Genomic DNA, 16,069 nt, shown 5'->3' on the forward strand with positions numbered 1-16,069 from the left:
GCAGACGCTCTTATCCAGAGCGACTTACAAAAGTGCTTTGTCATTTACTCATAGAATATATCCAAGTACATTATTATTATTAGAATTAAACATACCAATGAACTAGAATACTGTAGAATACAGGGATGAATGCTGATACCTAGAAGTGCAAAATAGATTAGGTCTATCTTAAACAATGATAAGTGCTATAAACAATAAGTGCTAGAGTTTGTTAAAAAACATAAACAGTGCCCTACAATAATTACTAAATTAGTCAGTCAATAAGGGAGCAGTTTCAGTTGTCCTTTAAATATTCTGCAAATAGATGGGTCTTCAGTCTGCGTTTGAAGACTGCAAGGGATTCTGCTGTCCAGACAGCAAGCGGGAGTTCATTCCACCATCTTGGAGCCAGGACAGAAAATAGTCTCAATGCTTGTCGTCCATGAGACCTGAAGCAAGGTATTTCAAGCCTAGCCGTACTTGAGGTTCGAAGTACTCGAGGTACGGATCGGGCTTTGACCATTGACCTTGTGTATGAGGGGGCTGGCCCATTTTTGGCTTTGTAGGCAAACATCAAGGTTTTGAATCTGATACGTGCAGCTACAGGGAGCCAATGAAGGGAGCGCAGCAGTAGAGTAACGTGTGAACTTTGGAAGATTGAAGACCAGATATTGGCTTTAAGCTTACTTAGGTGAGTGAATATGTTTGTTCTTATCAAGGTGAATGTAACATGTAGTCAATAAAATTGTTTAAAACCAAGTGCAATTGACAGTTTGGAAACCTTGTTATACCATTGTCAAAGACACATTTGATGTTTTTTGTTGTTCTGTTGTTTAGCATCAGTCAAGTTGGTTTGAACAAAGCCAATGGAGGAAATCTTATGACTGAGTAAAGACAGATTTCAGTGAGAACATTTGGCATCAGTCCCTACTTTGCTACAGTAAAGGTAAACTGAAATGTATATGAGATCAGCCAGAGTTAAAGCTCAAAACTCAGACTCCAAAATAAAAAAAGAATCATTTCTGAAGTTAATAGGAAATACAGGTTCCATAGATAGAAATCCAAATGCACAAAGATGGATCAGAGTTAAGATATTATACTGTTGTGGAATGGGAATTGTCAGTTTTCCTGCCACCTATTGCACTGTAGCAGTAGGACGCTGTATGGCCCTCTGGTGGCCGAAGGCATTTCAGCAGACACTTTAAGAAAGCACTGCTCTACTATGGCACCAGTCAGATGGAACTCAGTATACTGAAGAGGTGATATGCAGTAGGATCGCCTAGTCACTAGGCCTAGAAGGTGCAATAAATCATGATCACTGATCATGACAGTGTGGAAGAACAGAGCATCTCAGACCTAACCTAGTAGAGTATAAGTATGAACAGTGACTGGCACAAGAGGGGATTATTAGGGCTCACACTGTATAAAAATGGGCCTCATTGTGACTTATTTAGGACAAGCAGAATTTGCAGATTGGATTGTTGACAAGTTTAAGGTGACTTCCCTTCATTTAAAGGAATGACGGTACCAAGAGGCTTATTGTTACAATGCTAAGGCATTTATTCCTACATCTTATTTTGACAGACCTTGTGACAGATTGCAAGGTGGATCACAGAAAGACACAGATGCACAACTTCAGTTGTTTTTTTCTTCTTTTTGCACTGCGCTGAAAATATATTTTATTTATTTTAGATGTTGATTTATGTAGAAATATAAATATGCACAAAATCAAGAATTTTTTTTTTATTTGAGAGAATGTTAACTTTATGTTTGCAGATTGCAGAATGTGCAAATACTCAGCTCTGACATGGAATATTAAAATCCCGGACATCAGTGAATGCAGAATATTTTGGTGTGAAGCATACTGAAGCTTAGCAATGGACTTGCGAGGCCATCAAGAGTATCGTTCATTCAGGTAGATACTTGCCATCTCATCCTACCAAAAAAAACAAAAAACAAAAAAAACCACCATGACTTACACCATCAGTATATCAACACAAAACCTGCATCATTACGAATACATTTTCCCCGCATTTGTTGTTGTTTTGGGGTTTTATTGCTCTAAGGTGCCCAGAAATAGCCCACATTAATAAATAAACTGAACAGCTGTTATGAAATATTCACAAGACTCTTTAGGTGATTCACAAGACTATTGGTGATCACTGTAGACTATTATTTCTAGGTTCTAATCTCACTCCTCCATTTTGGACTGGCATCCTACCAGTACTAATATGCAAAATAGGTCTGTTCTTAATACACACTAGATAGACTTTATGAAGAATCAGACTATGAAAGGCCTAATAATTAGAAGAAGAGTTTAGAAATCAGTTGGAGCGAAGAGAGCATGGCCCATGGTCCAGCACTGGGACTGAGAAACAACTACATTACTAACTGTAGAGGCATTACATGGTCTTTAGGGGGCAGTGTGCTGTTGCTACCTCGGGAGCCTATGAAGTCACCATGGCGGTACTCCAAATATGCCCACCCGATACATCATTTGCATAGACGTTGTCATCCTTGTGTCATTCATAGGTCTTCTTCCGGACCTTGGTCTGGGTTCCATTTGACTCTATGTTCTGTCTAAACAAACAAAGCAGTTCCTTAGAAGTGTCTTTAAAAACAAATCCATGACAGAACACATAAAGCTCATTTAAATATACACAGATGAAACATGTTAAAACATAATGCATCTGGATGAAGCACTTACTTGTATTTTTAATTTGAAAAACAATCCTAGATTAAATGAAAATGTTAATCATTCTCTAGTTGAGTGGTGGCTCATTATCATTTAAAGGAACAGGCACTCAAACAAATAGTTATGAACAGGGTTGTTTGGACAGACAGAGAAGCATGTTGTGCTGGATGATCCTGGTAGTATTTGGTCCAAAAAATATCAGACATTTCACTAAGACCCCAGGGAACTGTTTTCCTTATTGTAAAGGGCCCCCCTTCAACTGTCTGTACTCCATGTGTGAAGAAATGTTATGATTTGGCAATATTGTAAAGGGGAAACACTGACGTAGCACACTCACACCTTCAAAATGGCTAATAGGAAAGCAGAGCATTTGATGACCATCGATGACCATTGATGATAATTGATGTCAAAATTACAGAAAACTATGAACACTAAAAAAAAAAAGCTTAGTTTTCCTTGTATGGGGTGATTCCCCTAGGTGGACAACACCCACCCCAGACCACCCATACACATGACCCTAAACCTCAGGACATTTGCATTCAAATAAGCAGTGTGTTTCTGAACTCAACAGATATCCAAATTATTCAAGGAATAAAATATAGCCATAAAGTCTGTGTTCACGCTTTGTTTATTTCATGATAATAAAACATCTTTTGCCTGGCTGAAGTGCATGTTTTTTCCTTCCCCATTGTTCAAACGCATGTGCATCAGAATGTTTAATTTTCATTCTACAATCATTAAAATGATTGGTGAGGAACTTTTGGACTCACCTACACTGGCTTGTGTTCTCGGAACCTCTTGTATTTTTAGCTCCTCTCGAGTGTTCATGTCTGAAATGAAAGCAGATTGAAGAGTCCTGTAAATATGTGAGAGAAAACTGTAATGCATAAGAGAACTTTTAAGCTTAATGAAAAAGGTCTGTTCCTCCCTTTTTAAATCTACTACTCTATTGAAGGTGCTGCTGGGTTTTAAGTTTAGCTCAGTACTAAGATACCAGATAAACGTAATTGTATGTAAGGCGGTTCGAACCCAGCAAGGTGATGACATCGACAGCCTACTGGGAGAGCAATCATGCTCTAATGGTGGGCCCGTGTGCAGAACAGTTAGAACAGGTAAAGAAGAAAAGTAAAGTAAACAACCAAAGGGGGGAGTCCAACCCCAGCCGTTGTGTTGCGAGGTGAACACGCACCTGCTAGACTGCGGTGGCCAAAAAACCACCTGCACGTATAATCGCTCTTCAAAGGAATGGAACATGACAAATCTAGAAAAACTAAACACCATGCCGAGCGTGGGAAAAGGGAGAACCAAGGATGCCACGGGAAAGAGGGCAGCCTCGATACCAGAAAACAGGGAGGAACGGTAATGGCTAAGGGGAGCCTTAGGAGAGAGACAGATTTGAGGGGGAAAACTGGAGAGGGGAGGGAACATGTAAAAGCAGGTACACCCTCACAGCACAGAAGTGGGGTATAGCACAAGGGCTCACAGACCTCAATACCCAAAGTTACCAGCTAGGCACTTTGCTCAGAACTTTGGTGACTGAGTCACTGGGCTTATATAGGCCTAGCCCAGCTGTTGGGCATTAAGCCTGATTAGTGGTGTACCTGACTCGTGGCCAGAGGGGGCCTCAGCATGGCACCGCCCCTTACATTGTGACTGAATAAACAAATCATGCAAAACTACCTCTTTTTCATTCTTCTGTGGACACCTAGCACAACAATTCCAAGGACAATTAAAACTATGGCCACCAGAATGAAATAGGTCAATCCAACAGTGGCTGGAAAGAATGGAGGAAATGACTTAAGAACAAGCAGCAATGTCCTTCTGCGGTTTCCCCTACACACAAGTGAGAAGTATCCAGTACCTTGTGCCAGCTGTGGAAAGCCAGACATCTGGTAAGTGTCATTGCCAAAGTAGTTTGCTGCCTCACAAGTTACAAAGTGGCCCGGTGGCCCTGTCATCACTGACACTGTGGTCCTTCCCGTATAGTTATTTGTCATGTTGAAGTGAGGAAGGAGAGCACTTCTTCCATCAACAGTCCAGGAGATGCTGGCGTTTGGCTCCGCCTCCACCCAGCACATGCAGTGCAGAGATCCTTCCCTCTCCCAGCAGGCTGAGTCTGGCAGGATGGTGGGAGGGACTGAGACACGGAGACAAAGTCATCAGCAACACAATCACAAAATCTTACTGCTGTGGCACCTAACCCAATATCCCACGTTTAAAGGGGCAAGAGGCAGTGAAGGTTTGCATGACACACTGGTGTCATTACAGCCACAGTCTGGCTCTAGAAGGACAAAGAATCATGGGGCCACAGCAAAATACTTGCAAGAGACTTTCATGTTTCCCTTGTCATCTCAAAGCGAAATGTCCCTCACATATAGATTCTGTTTCTGGGGCATTAATTTTCAGATCTGTTTAGATGTGCATTGAGTGCATACAGCCAGTGATTAAGGTACTTGACTTATAATTGGAAGGTTGCTGTTTCAAGCCCCATGACTGCCAAGTTGCCACTGTTGGGTCCCTGAGCAAAACCCTTAACCCTCAATTGCTCAGGTTGTACTCAGTCAGCTAAATGCTATAAATGTAAATGTCTATAGCAGCACAATTAAGTAACAAACTCTGTTACTATAAGACTGTATGAATATATTGTAACACCCAGTCCACTAACAAAGAGTTAAAGGGGCAGGAAGTACTGAAGCTTCTGGTATGACACAATAGTGACAGTACAGTCACAGAGAGTCTCTGGAGAGAGGTTAACAAAGACCACGGTCAACAAACAGTTCACTTGACCAAGAGTGACTCTTGTATGAATGCTTGATGGATTATGGACATACACATCTTATCTCTCGAAGATATAAATCAACCCTCCCATGATTAAAACATGTGCAGTAATTCTAACACAGTATATGAGAGTAGATTGAGCAGGTCCATGTGTCCAATCATCTCTTACCATGAGTCATTCCAAAGTACGTAAAATAGACTAATAATTCCCTGAGGCTGAGGTGTCAGACTACAATTCAGAACAGACGCACATCAATTTAGGGATTTCTTCCCCATAACATACCTTATGTACAAAATAAAGGAATTGATATTGAGATTTTATTGAATCTATTGTGTTAAATAATCTAAAGAATATATCAGTGTAATAATGTGGCCTGTAAGAACTGTTGTTTGACAGCGTTTGCTCAACAGGTGTCAACTGTGATAGCAGCAAAGCATGTTGAAAAAGTAAATGCACCAGCTACTCACAATGGACATTCAGAGACAGTTGGTCTGATTCACCCAGTCCGATGGAGTTATGGGCAATGCAGGAGATTTTTATATCTCGTCTGACATCTTGAAGCAATAAACTTCTTGTCTTGTGGTTAATGTTGCTATTCATTTGGATGATGCGCCACTCATAGCTGGCCACTGGAGGGTTGCTGTCACTACTACATGTTAATGAGATGTTACTACCCTCAACCACAGGCGTTGTTCCACTGGTATGTATGTTCACATTTGTTGGGGCATCTGCAGAAATGAATTTAATATAAACTATATATATTCATAAAGCCTTATTTCATATAGTCCACAAACTAGATTATGCAAGGATACAATACAGAGTTTATCTCAATTAGAGTTTAGCAGTTCATTTGATGGTTTGAAATGCTCTGGCATTCTTTGTTGCATTTTTAATGTGGTTTTATTTTTAACGATGAATTAAATTTATTCTCATCAATCCCCCTACCACCCAACCTGATATTTAATTTACATTTTTCAAAACGTTTAGATAATGTAAAATGAGGAAAACATTAGCGTAGTCTTTACTCACATAAGATGTTAAGTGCATCACCAGTCGCAGTGTTTCCATCTGACATTCTCCTGCATGTGAGCCTTTTACCATGGTCTCGACGGCTGGCATTGAACTGAGCGTGTGCCACAGAAACCCACAAGCCACCCGAGTCCTGTGTAGTGGTCACCTCATTAGAAACAGAAGACAGGCCCAGCCATTCCAGCAGAGGTGGAAACACTGGACAGGATTGCCGGACTGTGCATTTGGCTGAGAAAAGCGTTCCCTCCACTTGTCTGCTTTTTACAGAAATGCGAGTCTCTCAAGGTGCCACTGTATGAAAAATACAAATGTTAAAATCAGTGGTCAATATGATTACCTGGGCCAAAGTCATAATTATTTTCATAATTATTTATTAAATTTACTTAATAAACTTGTCTGCGTGTAGGTTTTGAACATTGTTTCTCCTTGTGTACTCACAGACTTTTATCTCTGTGTAATCTCCATATATGTTGTGAGGATTGATCCATACATACACACTTATTCCTCCATCCTCTTGGCGAACATTGTCAATCTTTAGGCTACAGTTTCCCTGCATAGTATTTCCCAGGAGTGATGGCCTTTCTCTAAACTGATTTATTATATCTTTGGTGTCTTTAGAATATACTGGAGGGTATCCATAGCGCTGATACTTGTACCAAGTCGCATATGTGTGAGATGTGGTACTGCACGGCACAACCACACAGGTTCCTTTGATGGCTGTAACGGATTTTGGCACCCGCACCTTTGAGCATCGACATGAGCAGCTCAGGAGTGAAGCTGGGAGACAGGACAGAGTGCAGAGTTTATTCAGCTTGTTGACGTGCACTTTGGATAGTAGATTGGTGACAAGAAATAATTCACTTGCAAGGGACTGTGACGATGGCAACATTCTCCTTAACAACTTGACTCAAATTGAAAGGGGGGGTCTCAGCTTTTGAACTGGGAAACATACCCTTTCAGCGACCATTTCTTCTGTTAAATAAAATGTCGAAGAAATTTTCTCATTACTCAACGTAGCTCTGATAAAGTTATACTTATCAATATCCTTGCACCTCTGTCTGCTTACAAGCTCTTGTGTTAATGCAATTGCAGCTTGATTAACCTTGGATATTTTCATTGTCATATGGCGAGTTTCACTATCAATTCCAGCAAGTAACTGAATGAGGTATATACCCACCTGTGCAGTAGCAGTAATGGCCATATACTCCGCTTAACATTTGTGCAACTGTGGGTTGTTTCTTAGTTTTCCATGAAATCAAACCATCTGTTTTACTTAGACTGAAACACTATCTCGCCTGTCTGCTGCCTAGTCAGCATTGCTGTAGGCCTGTAACTTCAGCTCGTCCTTGCACTTTCTATAATACATTGTACAATGTTCAAGAAGTACAGACTGTTGTACTTTTTGATGTTGAACTTGTTACCATCCTTGAGTTGCATCTTATCTCCACCCTGCTGGACGCTTACTCTGTCTCTGTTGGTCATTGCTGCTTTTACAGAAAGTCTTGCGGATATGAGGGGATATGCAGTCTGTGAGTTTCACTGCGCACTGTCTTCCTTTACTGACTACTGATGAATATATCAGTAACCTACAGTGAACATTCTGAGTACGTTTTCTACTCTGTGGGGCATAACATGGGACATTCATCATCACATTCACAGACAGGTAAAAGCATGGTCTGTTGATCTTTACCTGTTAGAAAGAGTTTAATCACTCTGTCCATTACTGCACACTGTAACCTAGATAAGAGATGGAAAAACATGGTGGAAGTTGGAACATACTGCTTGTACTGGCAGGTGGTGATTCTTTTTCTAAGCCATTCCCAACCCAATTCAGTTTGAATCTCAGTGACGGAGTGCTTGCTTTCATTCTGTAACTATATTCTATAAGACACTGTAATGCAGGTGAAAACCAAACTTCTTCCCAGTTGATACAGAAGCAATCACTAAAACACTACTAAGCAATCTTAGTTGAATAATCTGTATCTATTGATACACTCCCCCCAGTTTATATTTCTAATTCAATATGAACACAGGTCCACTGTACTAAATTTCTTGGTATACTCATTCATGAGAAACTATGTTAGTACTTATCTTACTGTAATATTATCCAGGTCAGTACTTTCAAAAGTAATAAAATCTCTTTACATATTCTACAGAAATGGTTTGTTAGAATGATGTCTTTAGCTAATTATGTAAACTTTCATCCACATTTTCAGAACTTCTGATATATAAATATTTATGAAATTAACCAAATATTCCTGTTTATTTTCTCACAGTCTTCTTTTGGACTCCTTTACATTTAAGACCGAATATAACTTTGCTCAGGGACCGAACAGTTGCAGCTTGGTGGTGGGGTGTGAACGTCTAATTACAAGACCAAAAACAAACAGCTTAAACCACTGAGCTGCCACCATGCTTTACAAACAGGTTTCAGTACAACAAGGTCTACACATTTTTCATTAGAATTTCAGACCCTCAGCCTAGATCAGTTTTCCAACACATATACAGTATAATTCTGGAACAGTCTCACCAGGTTCAAAAAACAGATCAAAAATAATTTCTCAATCTAAAAAAATTATTTGTATATCAATTTGGTGTGTTTATCTGCTTTATCTTTTATTATTCCTTATTGTTTAATTAAATGTTCTATTTTTTAATTAATTGGGGAAACCTCCAATAGAAAGGTGCATCAAGCTTGCAAGCGTTAAGGCAGTCACTGCTGCAAAAGGTGCTTTAAACAAATACTATGGAACAAAAAAATTGTGTTGAATTAATTTTAAGACGAGTGTGAAACATAACAATATTGGCACCTATGGCGTGTTCCGTTGACCAGTGCAAAACAGCTGTAAAAGCACACTTGTATAAAGTCTGAGTGCATCTTGCCTTGAGTTTCTTATTTGCCTAGTGTGGTTTTCATGTTCCTGTTTTGGGGGATTAGCATCAGTCAACAGCATTAGCTTAGACTAGGTTTTAGGCATTCCTCATTACTGTTGGTTTTTAGTTACCTTTTAGTTATGTTAGCTGAGCCATGTGGATTTCTGTTTTTGTTGTTTTTCTTAGAATGTTTTTCTGTTAATAAGCAGAATCCCCCTGCTATAGTGTCCACAGAAAATCTTATCAGATCTTTTATCACATATGCAGGGAAATTGTTTTTTGTAGCTCTAAATGGTGAAACCAGTTTATGTCTGGTTTATATATGTATATATATATTTGCACAAATGCACTACTTCTGCATTTTAATCTATGAAATATCATTCTTATTAGTATTTTTATATTATTATTATTATTATTATTGTAGTTGTTGTTGTTGTGTTGATGTTTCCACACGCGCTGGCAAATAAATACCAGTCCTTTGGTCATGTTATGTTAGCTGAGCCATGTGGGTTTCTGTTTTTGTTGTTTCTTAAAATGTTCTTCTGTTGATGAGCAGAACCCCCTGCTATAGTGTCCACAGAAAATATGATTAGATCCTCTATCGCATATGCAAGGAAAGTGCTTTTTGAAGCACTTTTGAATTTGATATGTACTTTTATTTAACTTCATTTTTATATACATTGTATATAGTAGATTTATTTTTATTATATAGGCTATACTTTCATGTCTTACGTGCACAACTGCAAAACGTTTGTAAAGCATTTGAGCTGTGTTTTAACTTATGAAAAGTATTATTATTATTATTATTATTATTATTATTATTATTATTGGTGGTTGTTGTTGTGCTGATGTTTCTTACCTTTGTCTGCTGTAGACACCACACTCTCGGTGAGAAAGACCTGTCCTTTGGTTACTTTCTTTAAACAAAACACTTAATGATAGCTATTTGACTTCCTGAACTCTGTCATAGTTCTGACTTCCTATTTCTTTGAACTAAATGTGGTTAGTGGCTCAGACGACTTTACACTTTCTTTTTGAGATTTGATCAATACATGACCATACTGGTGCCGTTCTCTGTCATGATCCAATTATATGCACTAAGCATATGGCAAGTAGTTCATAATAAAAATAGGGCAGTGTTGTATAAGAAACAGATCAATTCTTCTCTTGTTATTTTTAGACATGGTTTGTGCTTTGCAAGCACACATATCCATACAACATTCACATTAATTTAGCACTGCCCTTTTCTGTGCATGTTGAAGCCTCCATGGCTAATACGCTCATGAAATCATTTATCCACAACAAAAAAAAAAGTCACCAGATTTCCTTTCAACATATTATTTATAAGCAAATATACTCCAGAAATATTTACTGATACATCTTCTCTTATCATACATCTCATCCATTAAGTGAGGTGGGTTTGGTCTTCTGTGATATCATTTTTGATTTTACATTATATCATGAGAACATTTTGTATGTGTTTAAGCCCTTTAATGTATTATTACATTATTACTGATAAAAACTATAGACTTTAAGACTTGAATATTTTAAATGTTAATTTTGCTGCATTTACTTGCTACTAAAATACCACCATCTTGTTATATAGCATTAAAAAATAAAAATGTTATAACCTTGTTTCTCTTCTAAATTTGACTTTTTCCTTAAAAGCGGGGCATTAACCCCTCATTTAACCCTATACTTGCTTATGACTATACATTTTGAGTAAAAAATACCTTATGTCAAAAATATTTGCACAGAAAATCTGTTTTGGGATAGCATTATCCAGCTGTCCACAGCAGAAATCAATAGAACACTGAAGGCATGTGTTAAAAGCACAGAAGAGATGAGCCAGTAAGTATGTGAAAGGTCTACAAAGACGATGATCGCAGGAAAGAGAAACGTCTGCCTCACGTTAACTCTGCTTTTTAGATATGAGTTTCCTGTCATTCAGGAAGCACTCAGTCAGAAAGGGCTAAGTCACAGAACAGCCAAAGAGAGTTGTATAGCCCCATGTAAAATTAAAACGTTTCCAAAAATGAAGTTGAATACCTATTGTGTCCACTGGCTTAATAAAAACAGGGCAGTGTTGTATAAGAAATAGATCAATTCTTCTCTTGTTATTTTTAGACATGGTTTGTGCTTTGCAAGCACACATATCCATACAACATTCACATTAATTTAGCACTGCCCTTTTCTGCGCATGTTGAAGCCTCCATGTGTCACGGTTGGTCAGCCAATTAGCAGGGGAGACACACCCACCCCTGCTAGGGACTACTCATCGCACCTGCCCCGTTCACAATACTCTGAATTCTATTTCTGAACATTTTGGGTTGAAGAGTACTGAAGAAATGGACAGCTGAGGCCATCAGGATATTTGCAGAGTATCATTCCTTCAGGTAGATATTGGACATGTCATCCTAAGAAACAAACAATCAAACAAAAAACATCATGACTCTGTTCTTAATACATACAAAATAAACTTAATAGTAAACTTAAAATTAATAGATGCGTCTGAGCAGGGTCAACTGTAAACTACACAGTGCTTTTACTCTCCAGGGTTGAATGTGAGGAACACTAATTTCTTCAGTACTAGAGTTCATCAGTTCCAGATATGGGGGGCACCCTGCTCTGAATGTTTGTATTTTCACTGCCCCAGCCCACCTGATTCAGACTATGAAAGGCCTAATAATTAGATGATGAGTTTAGAAATCAGTTGTACAAATGATTGATCATCATCTGTTGGGTGTTGGTCTGGGTTCTACTTGACTCTATGTTCTGCCTAAATAAATAAAACAGTGTTCCTTAGAAAAAAAACATCTACAACATATTAAAATTAAGTATTGTAATAACTTAAAATATATTTACTGTTATTGTACATATACACAGTTGAAAAATGTTAGAACAATACATTTGCATGAAGCAATTACTTCTTACATTATTCATTTGCAAATCAAATCGAGGTTAAATGAAAATGTTAATATTCTCTAGTTAAATTAATTTGAAAATTAAATAGATTAATTTATTTTTTGTGTACAGTCTAACTGGAATTAGAGTCTAAAGTGGGCAGGTCAGTGGAGGACTGAGGCCTAGTAGTAGACGATGGAGCAGTAGTGAAGCATCTGAATACATTCAGTAGATTAATCAAGAGACAATTAATTTAACTGTTTAAATAAGATTTGTTTATAATCTGATGAATTCGGTTGTTTTTCACATTATTTACAGTGTCTAAGTTCATATTTGTAGATTTTTTAATGATCAAAATGACAGAAAACTATGAACATTCAGAAACGTTTTCCTTGAAGGGGCAGATTCCTCTGGGTGTTTTTGTATTCAAATATACAACTTGTTTCTGAATTCAACAAATATTCAGATTATTCAAGGAAAAAAATATGGACATAAAGATTGTGTCCACACTATTTCTAGGTAATAAGACTTTTGTCTGACTGAAGTGCATATTTTCCTTTGCTACAGTTCAACCCAGAATGAGTCATTTCCGTATTAAAATGATTACAAACATGACTGCAGAGGAGCTTTTGGACTTACCTACACTGGGTTGGGTTCTCTGAACTTGTATTTTTAGCTCCTCCTGAGTTTTCATGTCTGAAATTAAATCAGTATGTACAGATTGAAGAGCAAACAGACTATAAATATGTGAGACAGAAATCTGGTCTATTAAAAAAGAAAAAAGGTAACAATAGACCTTAAAAGGTTTATTGTTCCTCTCTCCTTATATCTACTGTTCCATTAAGGGATGCTGCTGGTTTTAACTTTAGCCCAGTACTAAGACACCAGATAAATGTAATTGTGACTGTACTTAAAGAAACCCTTTAAGTATGTCTGTACTGTATGTATGTGTGAAGTATTGTGATTTGGCAAAAATGTAAAGGAGGAATACTCACCAAGCACACCCACACCTTCAAAATGGCCAATAAGACAGCAAAGCATTTTTGATAATTACATTTTAGTGTTCAGTTTTCTGTAATTTTGATGCTGGTTTTCCTTGGATTAAACATCCCCAATCTTCTAGACATTTTTTTTTTTTTGCATTCTAATATGCAATTTGAATTCCCCCAATGTTCAAATTATTCAAGGACAAATATAGTCAAAGACTGTCCATACTTTTATTTCAAGATAAAACTTTTTTTGTCTGACTGAAGTCCATGTTTTTTTTCCCTTCCCTATGCATCCATCTCTTCTGTGCACCAGAACGTTGAATTTTCATATTTTAAACATTAAAATGATTGATGGAGCTTTTAGACTTACCTAGCCTGGGTTGTGTACTCTGAACTTGTTGCCTTTCTAGGTCCTCTCAAGTGTTCATGTCTGAAATTAAAGCAGATTGAAGAGCACTGAAAATGTGAGAAATGCTGTAGTTTATAAGAACATTTGTTTATCGTTCCACTCTCCTTATATCTACTCCTCCATTGAAGGTGCTGCTAGGGTTTAACTTTAGCCCAGTACTAAGACACCAGATAAATGTAATTGTGACTGTATAAATGAATCATACAAAACTACCTCTTTTTCAGTCTTCTGTGGACAACTAGCACAATTCCAACCACAATTAAAACTATGGCCGCCAGAATGAAATAGTAAAATCCAACAGTGCCTGGAAAGAATGGAGGAAATGACTTAAGAACAAGCAGCAATGTCCTTCTGCGGTTTCCCCTACACACAAGTGAGAAGTATCCAGTACCTTTTGCCAGCTGTGGAAAGCCAGACATCTGGTAAGTGTCATTGCCCAAGTAGTTTGCTGCCTCACAAGTTACAAATTGGCCCGGTGGCCCTGTCATCACTGACACTGTCGTCATTCCCGTATAGTTATTTGTCATGTTGAAGTGTGGAAGGAGAGCACTTCTTCCATCAACAGTCCAGGAGATGCTGGCGTTTGGCTCCGCCTCCACCCAGCACATGCAGTGCAGAGATCCTTCCCTCTCCCAGCAGGCTGAGTCTGGCAGGATGGTGGGAGGGACTGAGACACGGAGACAAAGTCATCAGCAACACAATCACAAAATCTTACTGCTGTGGCACCCAACCCAATATCCCACGTTTAAAGGGGCAAGAGGCAGTGAAGGTTTGACTGTCATGCACAGTTTGGCTATTCAAGTCTCTAGAGTGACAAAGCATCATGAGGCCACAGCAAATCACTTGTGAGAGAATGTATTCTATTGAGGTAATAAAATGGCATTGTAATCAGAAAGTATGGATGGTTTAAAATAAACTGGGTTCATATAGAAAAAAGGTCTCTGTAGGCTTCAGTGTGAGGTCTCAGAAGGCCTCCGTGTCAGGTCTTGGTCTAAGGTCGGGACATCTCGGCCTAGCACCAGAAGAAACAATGTTATCCCGATGGGCACCAAGTGGTTTGAATAAGATCACTTTTTAAAAATAAAACCGTTTCAGTTGAATATAATGGTACCAAACACTGATTGGTCCAAGTATTGAATAGCAATTTGCATATGATAAATAATGCATGATTTGGACACTGGTGGAAATCCTGAAAAGCACTACATAAAATAAAAAGGTTATGCAACTGTCCTTGAAGAAAATGTATAAGTCATGCCATCCTGGCGCTGTTAGATGTAATAACATTAATACAATGTGGCCTGTAAGAACTGTTGTTTGACAGCCTTTGCTCAACAGGTGTCAACTGTGATGGCAGCAAAGCACGTTGAGCATTGATGGTTTGAATTTCTCCGGCATTCTTTTCTGCATGTTTAGGGTGGTTTGATTTTTAACAATGAATTAAAACTCATGACTTCCCCCTCACCACCCAACCTGATATTTAATTTACATTTTTCAAAACTATTTGTTAGTATAAAATGAGGAAAACATTAGCGTAGTCTTTACTCACATAAGATGTTAAGTGCATCACCAGTCACAGTGTTTCCATCTGACATTCTCCTGCATGTGACCCTTTTACCATGGTTGCGACGGCTGGCATTGAACTGAGCGTGTGCCACAGAAACCCACAAGCCACCCGAGTCCTGTGTAGTGGTCACCTCATTAGAAACAGAAGACAGGCCCAGCCATTCCAGCAGAGGTGGAGACACTGGACAGGAGTGCCGGACTGTGCAGTTGGCAGAGAAAAGCGTTCCCTCCACTTGTGTGCTTTCTACAGAAATGTGAGTCTCAGAAGGTGCCACTGTATGAAAAATGCAAATGTTAAAATCAGTGGTCAATATGATTACCTGGGCCAAAGTCATGATTATTTTCATAATTATTTATTAAATTTACTTAATAAACTTGTCTGCGTGTAGGTTTTGAACATTGTTTCTCCTTGTGTACTCACAGACGTTTAACTCTGTGTAATCTCCATATATGTTGTGAGGATTGATCCATACATACACACTTATTCCTCCATCCTCTTGGCGAACATTGTCAATCTTTAGGCTACAGTTTCCCTGCGTAGCATTTCCCAGGAGTGATGTCCTTCCTCTAAACTGATTTATTATATCTTTGGTGTCATTAGAATACACTGGAGGGTATCCAGAGTGCTGATACTTGTACCAAGTCGCATATGTGTGAGATGTGGTACTGCACGGCACCACCACACAGGTTCCTTTGATGGCTGTAACGGATTTTGGCACCTGCACCTTCGAGCATCGACATGAGCAGCTCAGGAGTGAAGCTGGGAGACAGGACAGAGTGTAGAGTTTATTCAGCTTCACTAGATCAGTGCAGATCTTTTGTGATGGATGGTCTTTGGCTTTCAGCTT

At 38.6% G+C, this 16,069-nt stretch overlaps 1 long non-coding RNA gene across 1 annotated transcript; it reads right to left on the minus strand.

Annotated features, from left to right (window-relative positions):
* Positions 1-1,525: 1,525 nt before the first annotated feature.
* Positions 1,526-4,857, minus strand: LOC145646379 (uncharacterized). The gene is made up of 3 exons (XR_014116182.1): positions 3,445-4,857; positions 2,418-2,559; positions 1,526-1,915 (listed from the first exon to the last, which is right to left on the minus strand). It is a non-coding gene; the product is annotated as an uncharacterized LOC145646379 (long non-coding RNA).
* Between the last annotated feature and the right edge of the window lie 11,212 nt (positions 4,858-16,069).

The sequence above is a fragment of the Electrophorus electricus genome, chromosome 1 (genome assembly GCF_041902795.1).
Source record: "Electrophorus electricus isolate QZ-2024a chromosome 1, ASM4190279v1, whole genome shotgun sequence".
NCBI lineage: Eukaryota > Metazoa > Chordata > Actinopteri > Gymnotiformes > Gymnotidae > Electrophorus > Electrophorus electricus.